Consider the following 15,021-nt stretch of genomic DNA (forward strand, 5'->3'; position numbering starts at 1 on the left):
CCACAGCTTGATCTCAGATTGTTTATCTGGATGATTCTAGGAATATGTACAATAGATACTAAGATGATGACATAAATATCCATTTTACCATTGAGGATAATGGGACCAGGGTGGGACCTAGCCTATTTGGCACAGCTGTCATGGGACTTCAATATAAATAAAAACATCCCTCCCAGCCTACATTTTCCGAGATTCCATTTATCAGCCCCATGAAAATACCTTTCAAATATGATAATTATCCATAGCTTTTGTCAGCTGAGAGCCTTCTCTCACACAACTCATCTGCTTTCTCTGAAATTGCAAACTAAAAGTCAAAACCAGAAAATCTTTACCCTCAGGAACAAAACAGATTAGTATGACCAGCATTGTCCGTGGGTCTTTTGTAGCAACAATTTTTCAAGCAGAAGTAGAGATTAGAGCTAACACTGGCGCAGAGAAATCTGATGAGGCAATAGCACCTATGCATGTCTCTGCACAAAGAACATGTAGGCTACTTCCTCAAATTATCTTAATGGAATAATTATAGAACGAGCCTCTCCAATTTAGATGATGATGATTACTAATACTGTTGCTCATTCATCTATTTTATCTATTCCTTTCCACACTAACATTGATATCGTAGCATTTTCTTCCAGTCATCTCTTTTATATTCAGCTTCTTTCTTCTATGCTGTACAATTGACCCAGCTGGTTTGTCCTCTTTACAAAGTGTTCAGTCTCTCATCCCAAATGCTTTGCACTTTATGGCCTTAACACCTAAAAGATGTAGCTGGTGTATATGTGCCAAATTTATTCATCTTGGCTTTCGACTTGATGAAGACAAACTCTCTCCACCCAGAGTCCAGAAGCTTTCATCAGTACTTAGACATGTTAACAGAGATTGTATATGAATTGAGAATTATCAGTTTTGCAATTGAAATCCCAGATATGCACCAATCATGTTTTTACTAAGTTACAAAAGATACCCATTCTTTGCTTTTCTTAAAATTCCCCTGGAGTCTCTGTTGGTTTATGGTGCAGCTGTGGAATAAGTAATTTATTTTCTTTCTTAATGTCTTTCATCCTCCACACAATAATGTTTCAACTACATTTCTTTAGACATAACTGATTTTGAGCCCTAGTTGGCCTGCCAGGTTGGATCTTTCCATCTGTTGTGGATGTTTGCTCTACAAACAAAATCTAGGTCTTCAGCAACACTTGCCACTTACCCATGCCAATATTTGTTATCCGCTTCACTTACCCAGTCGGTAGCAGTGCCAAGCAGCAATATCAAGAGAACACAGGCTTTTTACATCAGCAATCACTTTGAACTACTAGTGGTCTTTTGCTGTTCAGTGGAATTTATGTTGTGGCTTGACACTTAACAACACCACAGAATCAAACAAATGGGGAATCTGAAGACAAAAGAGAAGTATAACCTATGGGTATCCATTTCATGATGAACATAGTGTATTTTCCATGTGATTTTCTTCTCCTGCCCACTTATCTCTGGTTGAATAAATAATTTAAATTCACTGTGTTTATCTTACATCACATACTGCTAATCTTCTGGATTTTTTGTTATTTTGTGTTTTGCCTTTAACACTCCAAACTCTACAACTTCTATTGCTATAAAAGGCACAAAGGCCCTTAAGGTGTACCTTTTCTTCCAGAGATAAAAACAAGGTTCTTTTCTTTAATGGTATGGTCTGACAATGCTCATCTACAGAGGCGACATGTCCTAACTTGAGGACAGCCCTCAAGCCAGTGTAGCAGTAACCAAGAAGAATCATAGCAATTCAGCAGATGCAGTCACAGGAAAGAGTCCTTTAACCAGTAGTGTCTGCAAGATCAGAATCTTAGTAGTTCCCAACTCCCACAATTACATTTATCAGCTTATAATCACCATATAGGAGCTGTCAGAGTGGGATTGCTGCATTTGTCCTCCCTGTCAGCACCACAGCTGGGGTGTGAGAAAACTCATGCCTTCACACTGCAGCAGTATAACTTGTCTCTTGTTTTTGACTGTCTGATGTGTCAAAACCTGGGGCCAAAGGGAATCCACTGTGCTGTTATAGTGCCAGAAGCAAAAAGCAGAATCACACATTAAAAAGTACCCAGTTGGAAGGGGCATTCCTCAAACAGCAATCAAATGTAGTAGCAACGCCCACTCCTGCGATGCCAAAGGGTATCTTTCACATTACTTCACTCATGGGCGTTAAGTCCTGTAACCTCGAGCTCCAGATGCTGCATACAAATCATATTACTTCGTGGGCACATGAAATCTTCAGTGCCAACAGATTGAAAATATTGTCTGTGATGAGTGTCTTCATCAATTTGCAGTTTTATCACAGTAAAATTGCAGGTACAATGAGCTTCTTTTTCTAGTGCATATTTTTATGCTGTAGCACATTTTCTATTAATTGTGGAAGATATTTTCAGGCACTAATCCAATGCCTTGGACCCTTGCTGAATGCCAGTAGACTTACCAGGAGACTAACCTCTGGGCAAAAAAGAAAATACATTTCCTTTCCACAAAACAGCCTTTTAGAAGCTTATTCCCCTCTGTAGGAAAACTTTATGGAAGAAGGAGAGATAGACTATTTCAGGACCAGCTTCCAGCCCTCTCAGGAATTTACCCATTAAAACCCAAAATGATGGTGCTGAATAACAAAAGTCAAAGCCACTAAATAAAATAACTGAGTATAACTAAAGGAGATATATTATTGTACTAGTAATAGATTATGCAGTTTTATTGTGTTTACTTCAGCCATTTCTGAGATCCTTTTTTTGTTCATTTTTTCTTCAAAATCTTTAAAATGAAGACATCCTTACATACAAGGCAGTATAAATATTTTTCCTTATGTGTTTTCTGTTAACCTCAAATAGTTTATAATTAGAAATGGATATTTTTTCCTTATTTTCTTTTGTAACAGACACTGTTCATGGCTGTGCCATCAGGTTAATGTGGAGACTGTAGAATGAACATTATAAAGGCGTCATTTAGGTAAAGCCAAGAAGCCAACTGCTGCAAGAGTTGTGCAAAGAGCCATTTTGACTACAGATCTACTTACAGCTCCAATGCTGCAGTCTTTCTATCTGTTAAACAGTGCGTTGGTTGTATCAGCACTTTCAAGAAATTTTGCATATTGAGTGCAACAACAGATTGGTAACAGTTCTTATCACTGTGGCACCTACACAAAATTTACATATAAACTCGGAAGAGTGGAAAGGGGGTGGAGAAAAGTATTTGAAACTACATTAATGGCTTTTCTCTACTGCTAGTGCAGCAGCAGTACATCTCCCAAAAATGTTGTTGTTTGTTCCACCTGAATATGAGGAAGAAGCTCTTTACTATGAGGGTGGTTGTGGAGTTTCCCTCACTGTGGAGATATTCAAGAAATGTCCTGTGCAATGTGCTGTAGGATGACCCTCCTTGAGCAGGGAGGTTGGACCAGATGACCCACTCTGGTCCCTTCCAACCTTACCCTTTCTGTGATTCTGTGAAAACTACACGACTATGAAAATCACCACCTGATGTGCTGCAGACAAAATGACACAGACTTTATTTGGCCACCCATATGTTTCATTACTCTGCTTAAGAAATTGTCTATATCCTTCTCCTCTTTATGATATGTTTGTCTCACAATAAAAAAAGTTAAGAAAAAACACACACCAAAAAATGCATTACATTTTATATTGTTTAAAGAAAAGCAACATAGATTTTTAATTCAATGAAACTGCCAGGCTATTTATTTTTCCAGAACTCTACACTGGAGGAGGAAAGTTTGTCCTAAGGCAGCAGATTCCTCCATAAACAAATAGCCTAAAACCAGTGTGAGAAGAAACATCGGTGTAAATAAACCTCTCTGGGAAGCACCTCTAACTGGGATCCTGAGCAGAGGAGTCCAAGTCTTGTTGAGGAAAGAGGAAAAAAGAAGTGGTTTCTTTGAAGTCTTCCTGAATGTCCTTATCTAGGGAAATTTCATTACAGGCATTTCCACTGATTTTAGCAACATTGGGAACCTTATTGAAGACAAGATTGCTGGAGATGCAGCTGGTTTTAGTACTGCGTCAATTAAACTTGCTCAGGCCAACAGTATTAAATACTGGCAGCCACACAAGTACTATCAATAATAAAAAGCAGTTTGGATGGTGCAAACTCAGGTCGCCTCAGAAAGCAGCAGAGACCAAGTGTCCTGTTGCACCTGTAAATTAAGCCTTTTATAGTTACTGGTTGTAGGCAGGCATGTGAAGCTGCTGTATTATTGTCTTGAGAAACTGGCACATGCTCTGCTATCGTTCCTTCATGCTTAGTGATATTAAAGCATCTGAAGAATGAACCAGGAAATATCAGACACAGAGTTTTAGAGTCCGTTCTGCATATAGAGAGCATCTAGAGGTAAAACCCTAACCCAGTAGTGCCGTGGTAATTGTAGCATCTGCTACATTGAAGAGAAAAACACAGTGACTCTTTTTCCTGAAAAAGAAAAATGATACTCCATCTCCTCTTTGAGTCAAAGGCTTTTTTAATGCTGTTGTTGAACGTGGAGCAAGAGATACTAAAAATAATTCATCAGCTTTATTTAAATTATGCAATATAATACATAAAACATGAGGATTACAACATGAAGCAATGTAGCTGATACAAATTAAAACTGCTTGTGCACATGCATTATAATTCCTTCTTTAATTACTGGTCCCTACCCTCTTTCAGTGGACACAGAATGAACAATGCAGAATTAGGCACAGATATCTAATACTGCTTGCTCTCTATTCATTGCCGGCTCTTTGCTTCTCTGTGTGCTTACATTAATTTCCTTTAACAGCACTTCTATGAGCTGCACTGTTGCTTTTACTTCTGAAGCACCAAGATTGAAGAAAAAAATATTAATCAGTGTCAAACAGGACTTAATTTCTTGATCTTACACATTATGAAATACCCAGTATATTCACGGTCTATTGCCTGTTGACTTCATTTTCACTGGTAAGCTACTCTTAATGAAATCCCAGCATTTTAAGATTGGCATTGTGAAAACACATCCCTCAATCTCTTCACAAAAATCAGATTAAAGCTATGTGGCACAAGGCATCACGCAGAAATTTTTGATAAAGAAAATGTATTATCTTACAGTTTCTTCAGAATTCTGTGAAGAAGAGTCAGCAGCCTCAGTCACGATCCTGCTCCCCCACTTCTAATTTTCCCAGAAATTACACACGGATTACATATAAAATTTCTTATTTTACTGCACAGCTCTGCTCCAAAGTAGAAAAATCTATTCTTGTGCACTACAAAAGAGGAGTGGCCTGGTATGCACGTGAGGGTTAGGTGACAACTCTGTGGTTAATTTTAGGTTATAATGCACAAAAGGGATGAACTTGTACAGGCAACACAAACTGTGTGCTGGATTTTGCAAAATCAGTATGACTGCACGTAGTGTAAATAATTTTCTATTTCCACAGCACCCCCAGGGCCTGCAGCCTGTGCAGCACAGCACTTGCCTCCACCAGGTTTTCCATACCCAGGCCTTTCAGCAGTCAGCATCCACACAGGCATCCAAAAAACTTAGGTAAGTGGACGATCATCAGGAAATCCAGGTTGTAAGGAGGTCTCTAGCTTAACCTGCTGCCCAACAGCAAGACCAGCTGCGTGGTCAGACCAGGTTGCTCAGGACTGTGTCTGCTTGGGAGCAGGAACCCCCCAGGAGTCCGCTCCCACAGCCCAGCTGTCCTCAGGTTGAAAAACCTTTCCCTTACACCCAGCCCCAACCTCTCAGTGCACCTCACGCCCGTTGTCCTTCAGCAGCACAGGGAAGTCCCTGGCTGCCACTCCTCGACCACCTCCCCACGGGTGCTGATCCCAGCCCCGACGTCCCCTCTCGCCGCTCAGGGAACCCCCCGGCTGCCACTCCTCGACCACCTGCGCTGTGTCTGTGCCCACTGCGCGCGGGTGGTCGGCTGGACGTGGCACCTGCCGAGGGCTGCGGCGAGCCGGGAGGGGGCACGGCCTCCCCTCCTCGCGCGCACAGCCCGCGGTGCCGCAGGAGCTCGTTCCGTATGGAGAGACCAGTGGGACAGGCGCCGCGGGACAGGGAGAGCGGCACAGCAACGCGCTCACGGCCGGCGCCCTGCTCGGATTCGCCCGGGGCCGTGACTAGCCAGCGGCGCCTCGCGGGCAGGCGTCTCCCCGGTGCGGTGCCCGCGCTCCAGCGACGCTCCCGGACCCCATCCCGGCTCCGAGCTCCAACTGCACCCCCGACGGGCAGCGGCCGTTGGACACGGCCCAGGAAGGGCGGGCGGGGGCGCAGCGCTCCCTCCGGTGATTGACGGCTGCAGCAGCCAATGGCGGCGGGCGTGGGGCGAGGGCGGGGTCGGCGCGGCCCGGGCGGGCAGGCGGTGGGGGCGGGGCGCGGGGGCGGGCGGGGCGCGGATTGGATGGAGGGCGGGGCCGGCGGGGTTTTCTCCCGGGCTGGGCTGACGGCGGCGGCTGGGGTTTGTGGAGTGTGTGGCGCCGTGGCTGCTGCGTGCGGGCGGCAGGTACCGGGGGAGCGGGAGGGGTCCCGCGGGAGCGCGGCTTACGCGGGCGGCGGGGAGTGGGGGGCCGGGCGGCTGTAGCGCTGCAGGGGGCCGGCCGTGCGCCGGGGGACCGCTCTGCTCCGCATCCGTCGGTGTTTTCCCTGGCCCGCTCCGTTTGCTGCGAGATGCGGAGGCCGCGGAGGGGGGGGGCAGGGCCGGGTGATCGGGCAGCGCTACCCCCTCCCTCCTTCCTTCCCTCCCGGCCCCGAGTGGCGGCTGGGCGGGCGGGCGGTGGGGGGCTGTCAGCGCCAGGGCCGGCAGGGGGCGGCAGCGGCCCCGAGGACGCGCGGCCGGGGGCGAGCGGCTCCGGGCGGCTCCGGCCGCAGCCCCTCCGCCCCGGGTGGGCAGGGGCTCGTTGTGCGGGGGCTGGCTCCTCCCTACCTCCTTCCCCGGAGCCTCGGGCACGGGTTCCAGCGGGGCGCGCAGTGCGGGGCCGCTCCTCACCGCTCGGTTCCGAGCCTCCCTCGCGGGGCAGGCGCTGCGGGCGGTGCTGTGCCCGACGCCGCCGGGGATCCGCAGCTCGCGGCGCCCCGGCTGGGGCTGCGCGGGATCCCACGGCCGTCCCCGCCTCTATCGCGCTCTTGAATCCTGGCCTGGGGCCAGAAAGAAAGGGGTGTTTTTCCCCGAAAACCTGTCCCTATGGCCGTCGATGGCTCTCCCCCACCCGTTGTGTGAATACTGTATGACGAGAGACGGTTTCCTATTTTTTTTCCTCCGGGAGCACCACTCCTCGTTCTGATAACTTCATCTGTTTGCATCTTGGGCTGTTCCTCTCTTTCAGCTGTAAGTGAGCAACTGCAGAAAAATGAGCTAGATAGGACCCTGCTCTGAAGCTGTTTATCATTAATTAGGTAGGGGGATGAAATCGAGGAAGATTTTACATTCCAAATTTCCCTTCTCTTCAGGGTTAGGATGATTCTACACTTTTTTTTCTCTTGTTTGTTCTGTATCTCCTGTTTTAAAGTAACGTAGATCACCTCTCAAGATGTGACAACTTGGCCTCTGAGCATTATGCACTGGGATATTTTTAGAAAAATGAGATGTTATTTATAAATTTAGGTCCAAAGTTCTTTTCCTATTATTGTTCTTTTGTAAGGCTTTGATTACAGGACTGTGAAGTCTGAATCCTCTCAAAAGAGCTATTAACACTGTGGTAACGTATTTCAGTGCAGCATATTTCCACAGGTGAAGATCCCACTGAGTTGAAGTTCAGCCCTTTTGATATTAATAGTACTGTGCATGTGTGTGTATGGCTAGAATGGACTTAAAGGAGGTTACTCTGTAAATGATTGCTGATTGACATAAAGGGAGTTGGTTTGAGGGTTTGTCACCTTAATGATTATGATTTCCACCTTCTGAAATAAATCACTGCCAGAGAACAAGTAATAGCTAACTGGAGTAAACATAGGTTAAGATACTTTGATACCAATAATAAGTAGCAAGCAGTTCAACTGTTATGTTTTTTACTTCTTGAAAAACTGTCCAAGGCCCATTTTCAATTAAAATCATATAATCTATATTTTTTTTAAAGCACATGTAGTGCTTTCTTAGTTTTACAGCCTCATTTTCTGTCTGCTAGCATGGGTGCTTCCATGCAACAAGCATGGTTCTACAAAACTTAGTCTTCTGCAAATTCTCATAAACTTGTGTTTTTCCAGTCCTGCAGAGGTTGAACTGAGAAAGTGCTTCTTTAATAGAGGCTATCTAAAAGAAAAGCTGCATCCTTCGGTGTCGTTTTTTGAACAGCGGAAAAATTCAGTCGCTAAGTTGCAGAGCCAACCAGTTGTAGAACAGACCACTTTTTGTGGCACTCTGGGTTATGCAGGAGCAGCCCTGGAAGGGTATTCAGCAAAAGTGTCCACTTCAGCTGCTACTCTACTCCCTTCCAAAAAGTTTCTGTTTCTGCTTGCCATGCTGTTTTCTGTCTGATGTTGACCTCTGTGGTGGGAAGCTGAGCTGCTTTCTCTTTCTTAAATTGCAACATTCTGCTGAGTTTGATTACCTTTGGGCTCAGAATATGATCTTCCTTTCTGTGTTTTCAGAGGTTATGGATGTCAAAGTTTCTGTCAACCATTTGTACCTGTGGCAGATGAGCTTGTGGTGTAAAAATATAATTGAAAATAGCCTGGACAAGGCTTTCAAAAATACACATGTTCTGTCTGCACATGTGTTGAAAGTGGAGAAGGAGAGTTCAAACTTCTCAACATCTAGGGCCATGTGGACTAAAATGCCAGGCTTCATTTATTCGGAAATAGACCTTTTGTTCCACTTCTGATTTGATAATTTTCCAACAACTGCAGTCAATTAATCAAAAACTTTTAGCTTTATTATCACTTTTTGATATAATTTGAAGAGTTGTTGATGTCTCAATGGGGTTTTGGTGGCAACACTGAAGAGCTCTCATTTAGAAAGGGTAGCCTGAAGCTAATTGTATTGTTGTATTAAATACGATGTGAATCACTTTGTGAGTGTCGATTTAGGCAAAATATTAATTTTTTTCCATGAGTCCAGCTCCTGAGTCACATGTTTAAGGATGAGGAATGTGGGCCATAGGTGGAGAATGAGAGTGTTCTGTGAAGTAAAGACATTTAGAGAAGCTACTGAGGGTTGTGATGAATAATAATTTGGATATAAGTTCTCTTTAAAGTGATGTTCAAAAAAATCAAACTAGGTATATAAACAACATTTTTTACCTTGTCATATGTTTTAAATCTTTCTGTAGTTGGTGCTTTTGGGATTCCTTTTTGAATTCTCTGTTCACTTTCGGCATTAATCTGGGAAGCACGTTTTACTACAAAAGATTGATCTATTTAAGGAGTGAAAAGGGAGGGAACAAAACAAAATTATGATAGGTGTACATGTGACATGGACAATAGCAGATAATAGTGGCTATGAAAGGATTCAGTGACAGGAAAAGGATCTAAATGGTTTACATTTTTAATAGTTATGTCTGTAATGCGTAGCATTACTCTGTAGTAATTAGCATATTTGCCTTAGAGATTTCTAAAGCAAGGTTGAATGCTTTCTTGAGAAAGATGTACTAATTCAAACAGTGGTTTCTTTCTGGAACTGATATCTTAAGTAAGGGGTAGTGAGAAGAGGGAAGGTGGACTGTCTTCCTCATTGCAGAAAAATTAACCCAAAAAAAGCAGTGTTGAAAAACTGTTCATTGTATACTCACACAATGGCTGAACACAAGAAAGAGGATGGGAACAAGAAAAGTGAATGTGGGAGTGTGATTTTGTTATAGCCTGCATTATGCAAGAAGTCAAACTGCATCTTAAGGGGTTATTTCTGGCCTTCTAATTTGAAAGAAAAGACTCCTCTTGAGTTTAAGAGTGGAGACTTCATAATAAACTGCCACACTTCTATTTTTTAAGGGACAGAATTAAAGTGCAGGTTAAAAGATGGTGTGGGGTGTTTTTCTCTTCCTATTTACACGGGTTTTCACATTTTTGGAATGTTTATCATTTAAGCACAGTTAATTTCACTAATCTGGTTTTTTAACTCTGTTGGTGGGATAATTTTTTGGTGTAATTTATTGAATTTATCTCTTATAGATAAAGAAGATATTGTACTGTTATCCAGGTGTCATAGTTGATTGAATTCTACAAATCTTCAAGACTTCCACTGGAGTGGAAGGTAATTTGTAAACTATTTTTTTAATATCAGAAGTTTCAATGTAGGAATTTATTAAATAGGCAAAATTCTTTGTTCTGTTTCACTTATTTTTGCTGTTGATGTGATAAATTTACATGGTTTAAGTTGTCAGTTTTTTAATATTATATAGGAAAGAACATATTGATGATATAGTAAATATTTTGACTTTTACTTAAGAAGTTTGTGATATAAACTCTCCTGTGAAAGTCATTTTACCAGTAACTTGTTTTCTCCATAGACTTCACCTTGTCTTTGAGTGCTTTGTAAAGATTTACAGAGGAAGTGAAAGCCATATCAACAGAATATTTATTAATTACTGTTGGGTAATCCAAAAATAGCCATTCTGTTTGGTTAGTGAAATGAGGAAAGTATGTGCCATATATGGCATGAAACTATAGACTTGCATGTACTGCAAGTGGGACAGCTCAGCAAGAGTGCAGGCTTGTTTATTTTAACAGATTTGGGGAGAAAAAAATAGTTTCTGTTGCAGTAGTGTCTGATGTTTTAGTGGCACTGCACAAACACTTCATTACAGCAGCTCTGAAAGTTGGTCTCAAAGGAGAATATTAGATGCCAACCGTTTACACTGCACATCACAACTCTTTCAATGGCATAATGTTTCATGACCAGACTCAAGTATGAGATGCTTTGAAGGCCTGACTTTGGTTAAGTTGGCCTCTAGTGTAAAAAACTGATTAGCTCTGCAGATTCTCAGAAGCATATAGTAGTATTTTGCTTGCTTTTTTGTTTCTTTGGTTGGTTGGATATTTTTTTTTCTTAAAGGAAATAAGGTACTACTATTGTTCACCCATGTAGTGCTTTTTGCAGGAAGATCCTCTCTTTAAAACTGACAACTTCTTTGTCAGTGTCTAAGGAATTAACTGGGTGTTCTACTTGATCTTGTGTCTACCATGGTGTTGTGTTCATATTTGTCTGTCTTGGTTTCTCCTCCCTGTGTTCTTTCTGAAGTGTGTGATATGGCCTGTCTTTTAACTTACCTTGCTTTTACTAAGTGATGCAACCTGTGTGCTCTCTCTATAAGGTCATTTTTAGAAGATTTTGGCATCGAATAGTGAAATAAGGTTAGCTAAGGACAGTTTGAAGAGAACTATGGATTGCCTTGGTCCACTAGGTTTGAATCTTCCCTTTTGCTTCTAACATTGTCTGTGCGGTTTTCTGTTTGCAAAGCAGTAGTTCTAGAGAAGTGTTCTGTAGGAAAAGATGTTCAGTAGCCAAAAAAATAAAAATAGATTCAAAAAAAAAGAACTGTGGACTCTGAAAGATCAGTTTCATCTTAAATTGCTTGCATTGATGACAAAGTTGAGTGTAACTAAATATTTATTGTGGAAATTACTGTCTAATTAGTAGTGCTGTACAGCTAAATGTAACACCAGACTTTACTGTAAATTACTGCTATCCCATTACTGTGGCTTGAGAAGTATAGACTATAACTGTGGTATTCTTTTTAGTGGCCTGGATAAGAATTTGACTACAATGTTTTAAGAACATAGAATGTTATTAAAAGTACAAAAAACTTCAATATATGTATTTAAAATGCATGATGTGCTCTCTTACCACAATGGAAAAGTGGAACAGCTTTTTCTAATTTGAAATATTCAGTTATCCTGTAGATGGAATTTGAAGTATATATTCTTACTGCAAATTTTTGAATTCATACTAGGCAGACCTTTAAATTCTGATTGACTCAGCAAATATACTCTTACTTCTGAAAATCAAACAAAAATTAAAATCTTATGATAAAAATACGTGCTTGGGTTTCATATTTGTTGAAACAATGGTATTGCTTCACGTTGCTCACAAAAGAAAGGATTCCTCAATAAAATAATTCAGAATATACTAAGTGTGTCCTGCAAACTTCTTTGAACGTTTCAGCTTTGAATCTGAAAGTTCTTGTTGAATTTCCAAATACAGTGATTTGTACTTTGTAGACACTGTTTGTACATGATTTATTTGCTGTTTCCTCAGCTGAGAGAAGCTGTTTTATCCTGTTTGGTTTACTTCTTTTGAAGTTTTGGAGTACTTAAAAGCTGTACTTAAATCATACTGTAAATGCTGCTGTTTCATCATCAAACAATTAAAGAAATGTGGCCTGTGTATCATTGATCTTCTCTTAGAGGACTGGCTCCTTTTTCTTGTATGGCTTTTTTGTGTACTTTGTCTGGTAGGGTATTGCGTTATGGGACCACAAATGTGAAATAAACCCGGTGTCTGGAGGAAAATAGGTGGTGGGAGGGCAGGGTGGGGAGCCCAGAACTAGAAACAAAGAATACTGTAGCATTAAATTCATACTTCAGTCTGTGTTTGGTCTTAAGGATGCCTTGTCCCTTCTGTAGCCAACACTTATGTATTGAAGTAATCTTTGACAAGAGGTTATCTTATGTAATGGTTGCAGGCAGCTGCTTGGTTTGAGGCTGGGATTGCTACATACCAATGTTACTACTCCTTCTCTATAAGTCCCAATTGTAAGTGATTTTGGTATTAAACGTGTTTTGGACCTGTAATTATCTCATTAATTAACTTAAGCTGTTGGGTATTTGGCCTCACTTTTGCAGTGTTTTCTTGACTCTGTGTGTGCTCAAGGATATTGTAGAGAAAGCAATTAATGAAATCTGTGCACTGACAGATTTATTTTTTCCTTCCCCACCGCTCCCCAGCCCTTGAGTATGATACTTGTTTATAATATGAGACTGTTGTAACTTTTTGCGAGTATGTTGAGATATTTTCATTCCGAAGGGTAAGACATGTTTCTGAAGCCTGAAATCACTGTTCTGGGTTTTTTTCTACTGAATTGAATTAAAAGATAAGATGAAATATGCAGCATATTAAAACATTACTTTTTTTGTCACTGTTGAATTTAGCTCCAGTGACATTTCAGAAAGTAACAATGCTATTTAAGTTTCATGGCATAACTGCAGGGTAATAACTTACTGTAGAGACCAAATAGATGGGGTATTTTGGGGGGGGGGAGTTTACACTGTTACCAGCACATTGTTCTTGTACTGCAGCAGAAATTAAGCTATATATAAGTGAAGTTGGGAATATTTCAACCCTATGTTGTAGGTCAGAAAATTCTTGGAGAAAAGGTGCCTTTTTCATAAAAACGCTCTGTAAAATGAGCTCTACTTCCAGAGAGATTTATACTTAAACCTTTTCTAAGCAAAAATGAAATCTTGCTACAGAACACAGTAGTAAATGATAGTGTTCTGACTTAGAGTGCCAGGGTGATGTAGTCAAATAATCTAGTTTTAAGAAACCATATATATACCAAATTGATGTTCCCTTCACCCTCCCCCCATAGCATTTAGTTTGGAAGAGTGTGGTTTTTCTCTGGCTGATTCGTTTAGGTGTTTGGTGTTTTGTTTTTTTTTTTTACCTCCCTGACTGAAGCTTTGTCAGATAACTGGGGCAGTATGTCTGTATGTGTGTCTTGGTAAACTGATCATGAGGGTAGCAACTCAAAGGAAATAAAGGTCATATTATCAGATATCCTATTCAATGTAACTTTATTTATTGCTTAAAAAAAAACAAAACAGCAAACCAAGCCCAAACAAAACAAAGGCCATAGATCTGTTGGCACAATAGAGTTAAGTTATGAGTAGTGCTGTTCCTGGCTATAGGTTTCTAGGAGACACCTCAAGATTTAAAGCATTCCCCAAGAACAGTAAGGGTCAGGATGTTGTTGGAGACTTGAGAAAATGTGAAATAAAAAAATTGTTAGTTAGGTGTAGGGCAAACAAGCTTCCTGCAGCTTGGAGTGAAAAAGAACATAAGGAAAGTTGATTGAGGTATTGTATATCTTTTGTATTGTCTGTTTTGTGGGTCATTGCTAGGAGAGATTATTAACTAATGCTTTTATTTAAGAACTTTAAAGGAAGGCTGATCGACATGAAAATGCTGTTGATAAAAACTTCTTATAGGAGATACATGAAATATAAAGTGTGCTTGTTTCTTTTTTACTTCACATGTTCATGTTGGAGGTGAATTCTTTGCCTTTGTTGGTGTTGTGGGTAAACTGCTTTCCTGGTTTGTGTTTTATTGCAACAAATTGTCTCAGTAAAGTTGCGACTCAAACACTTTAACCTCTCTCTTTTTTGTTTTGCCCTCCACTGTCAAAAGGGGACAGCTTTAGTAATCTCAACTTGCCCTGCTGTTTGGTTGTTTTTGTTTTTTTTTTTTCTTTTAAATGAGCACAATGACATACTTTTACAGCCAACTTCTCTACCTGGGCAGTGATGTCTTGCCACAGTTCAGCTGCTCAGATGGGCTACTTCTGCACTGCCATTGGTCTTCTTCCATTAGTCTAGCCACCCCCACAGAGCAGTGACTACCATCCACGAGTCAGTGTAGAGGTAGAACACTGACCATTTCTCTTGTTCAGTGATACTTAAAGCTGGCTGGATGGTTTTCAGTTCTGCAACCTGACTTGATCCACTCTATCCCTCAATAGCTTCTGTGACTTGCTGCATAGGACTCCATAGGGCAGCTTTCCATTTTCAGTATATCCCTACAATATGGCAGGAATCATCAGTGAAGAGAGTGTGTCACTTTTCATTTTCTGGTAGCTGGTTATATGGTGGGGCCTCCTCAGCACATGTCCCCTTCTCCTCTAATGATGATAATCTGAAATTTTCACCTTCAGGCCAATTCATGATGACTCCCAAGATCCCTGGGCAATTGGGATTTGATATTTGAGCTTGCTGTGTGATCAGTGTGACCCACTTATTCCACAGAGCATGAGTGGCATGATATGTAGAAAGGCCTTTCCCTTTGAACATCCAGCTCAGCA

General features: G+C 41.5%; 1 protein-coding gene across 9 annotated transcripts in view; it reads left to right on the forward strand.

Annotated features, from left to right (window-relative positions):
* Positions 1–15,021, forward strand: part of EPB41L2 (erythrocyte membrane protein band 4.1 like 2) — a 141,436-nt gene that overhangs the window by 19,042 nt on the left and 107,373 nt on the right. For 2 of the 9 annotated variants that reach the window (XM_027691028.1, XM_027691019.1), the window contains exons 1-2: positions 6,413–6,515; positions 10,115–10,196. The gene's annotated coding sequence lies outside the window, so the exon portion shown is untranslated. Of the gene's footprint in view, positions 1–5,441; positions 5,549–6,277; positions 6,298–6,412; positions 6,516–7,053; positions 7,406–10,114; positions 10,197–15,021 lie in introns of those variants that run through there. The other 7 variants (XM_027691069.1, XM_027691039.1, XM_027691074.1 and 4 more) reach the window with 6 other exon arrangements.

Source organism: Neopelma chrysocephalum, unplaced genomic scaffold (genome assembly GCF_003984885.1).
Source record: "Neopelma chrysocephalum unplaced genomic scaffold, ASM398488v2 Primary Assembly neopelma1_23, whole genome shotgun sequence".
In the NCBI taxonomy this organism is placed as follows: domain Eukaryota; kingdom Metazoa; phylum Chordata; class Aves; order Passeriformes; family Pipridae; genus Neopelma; species Neopelma chrysocephalum.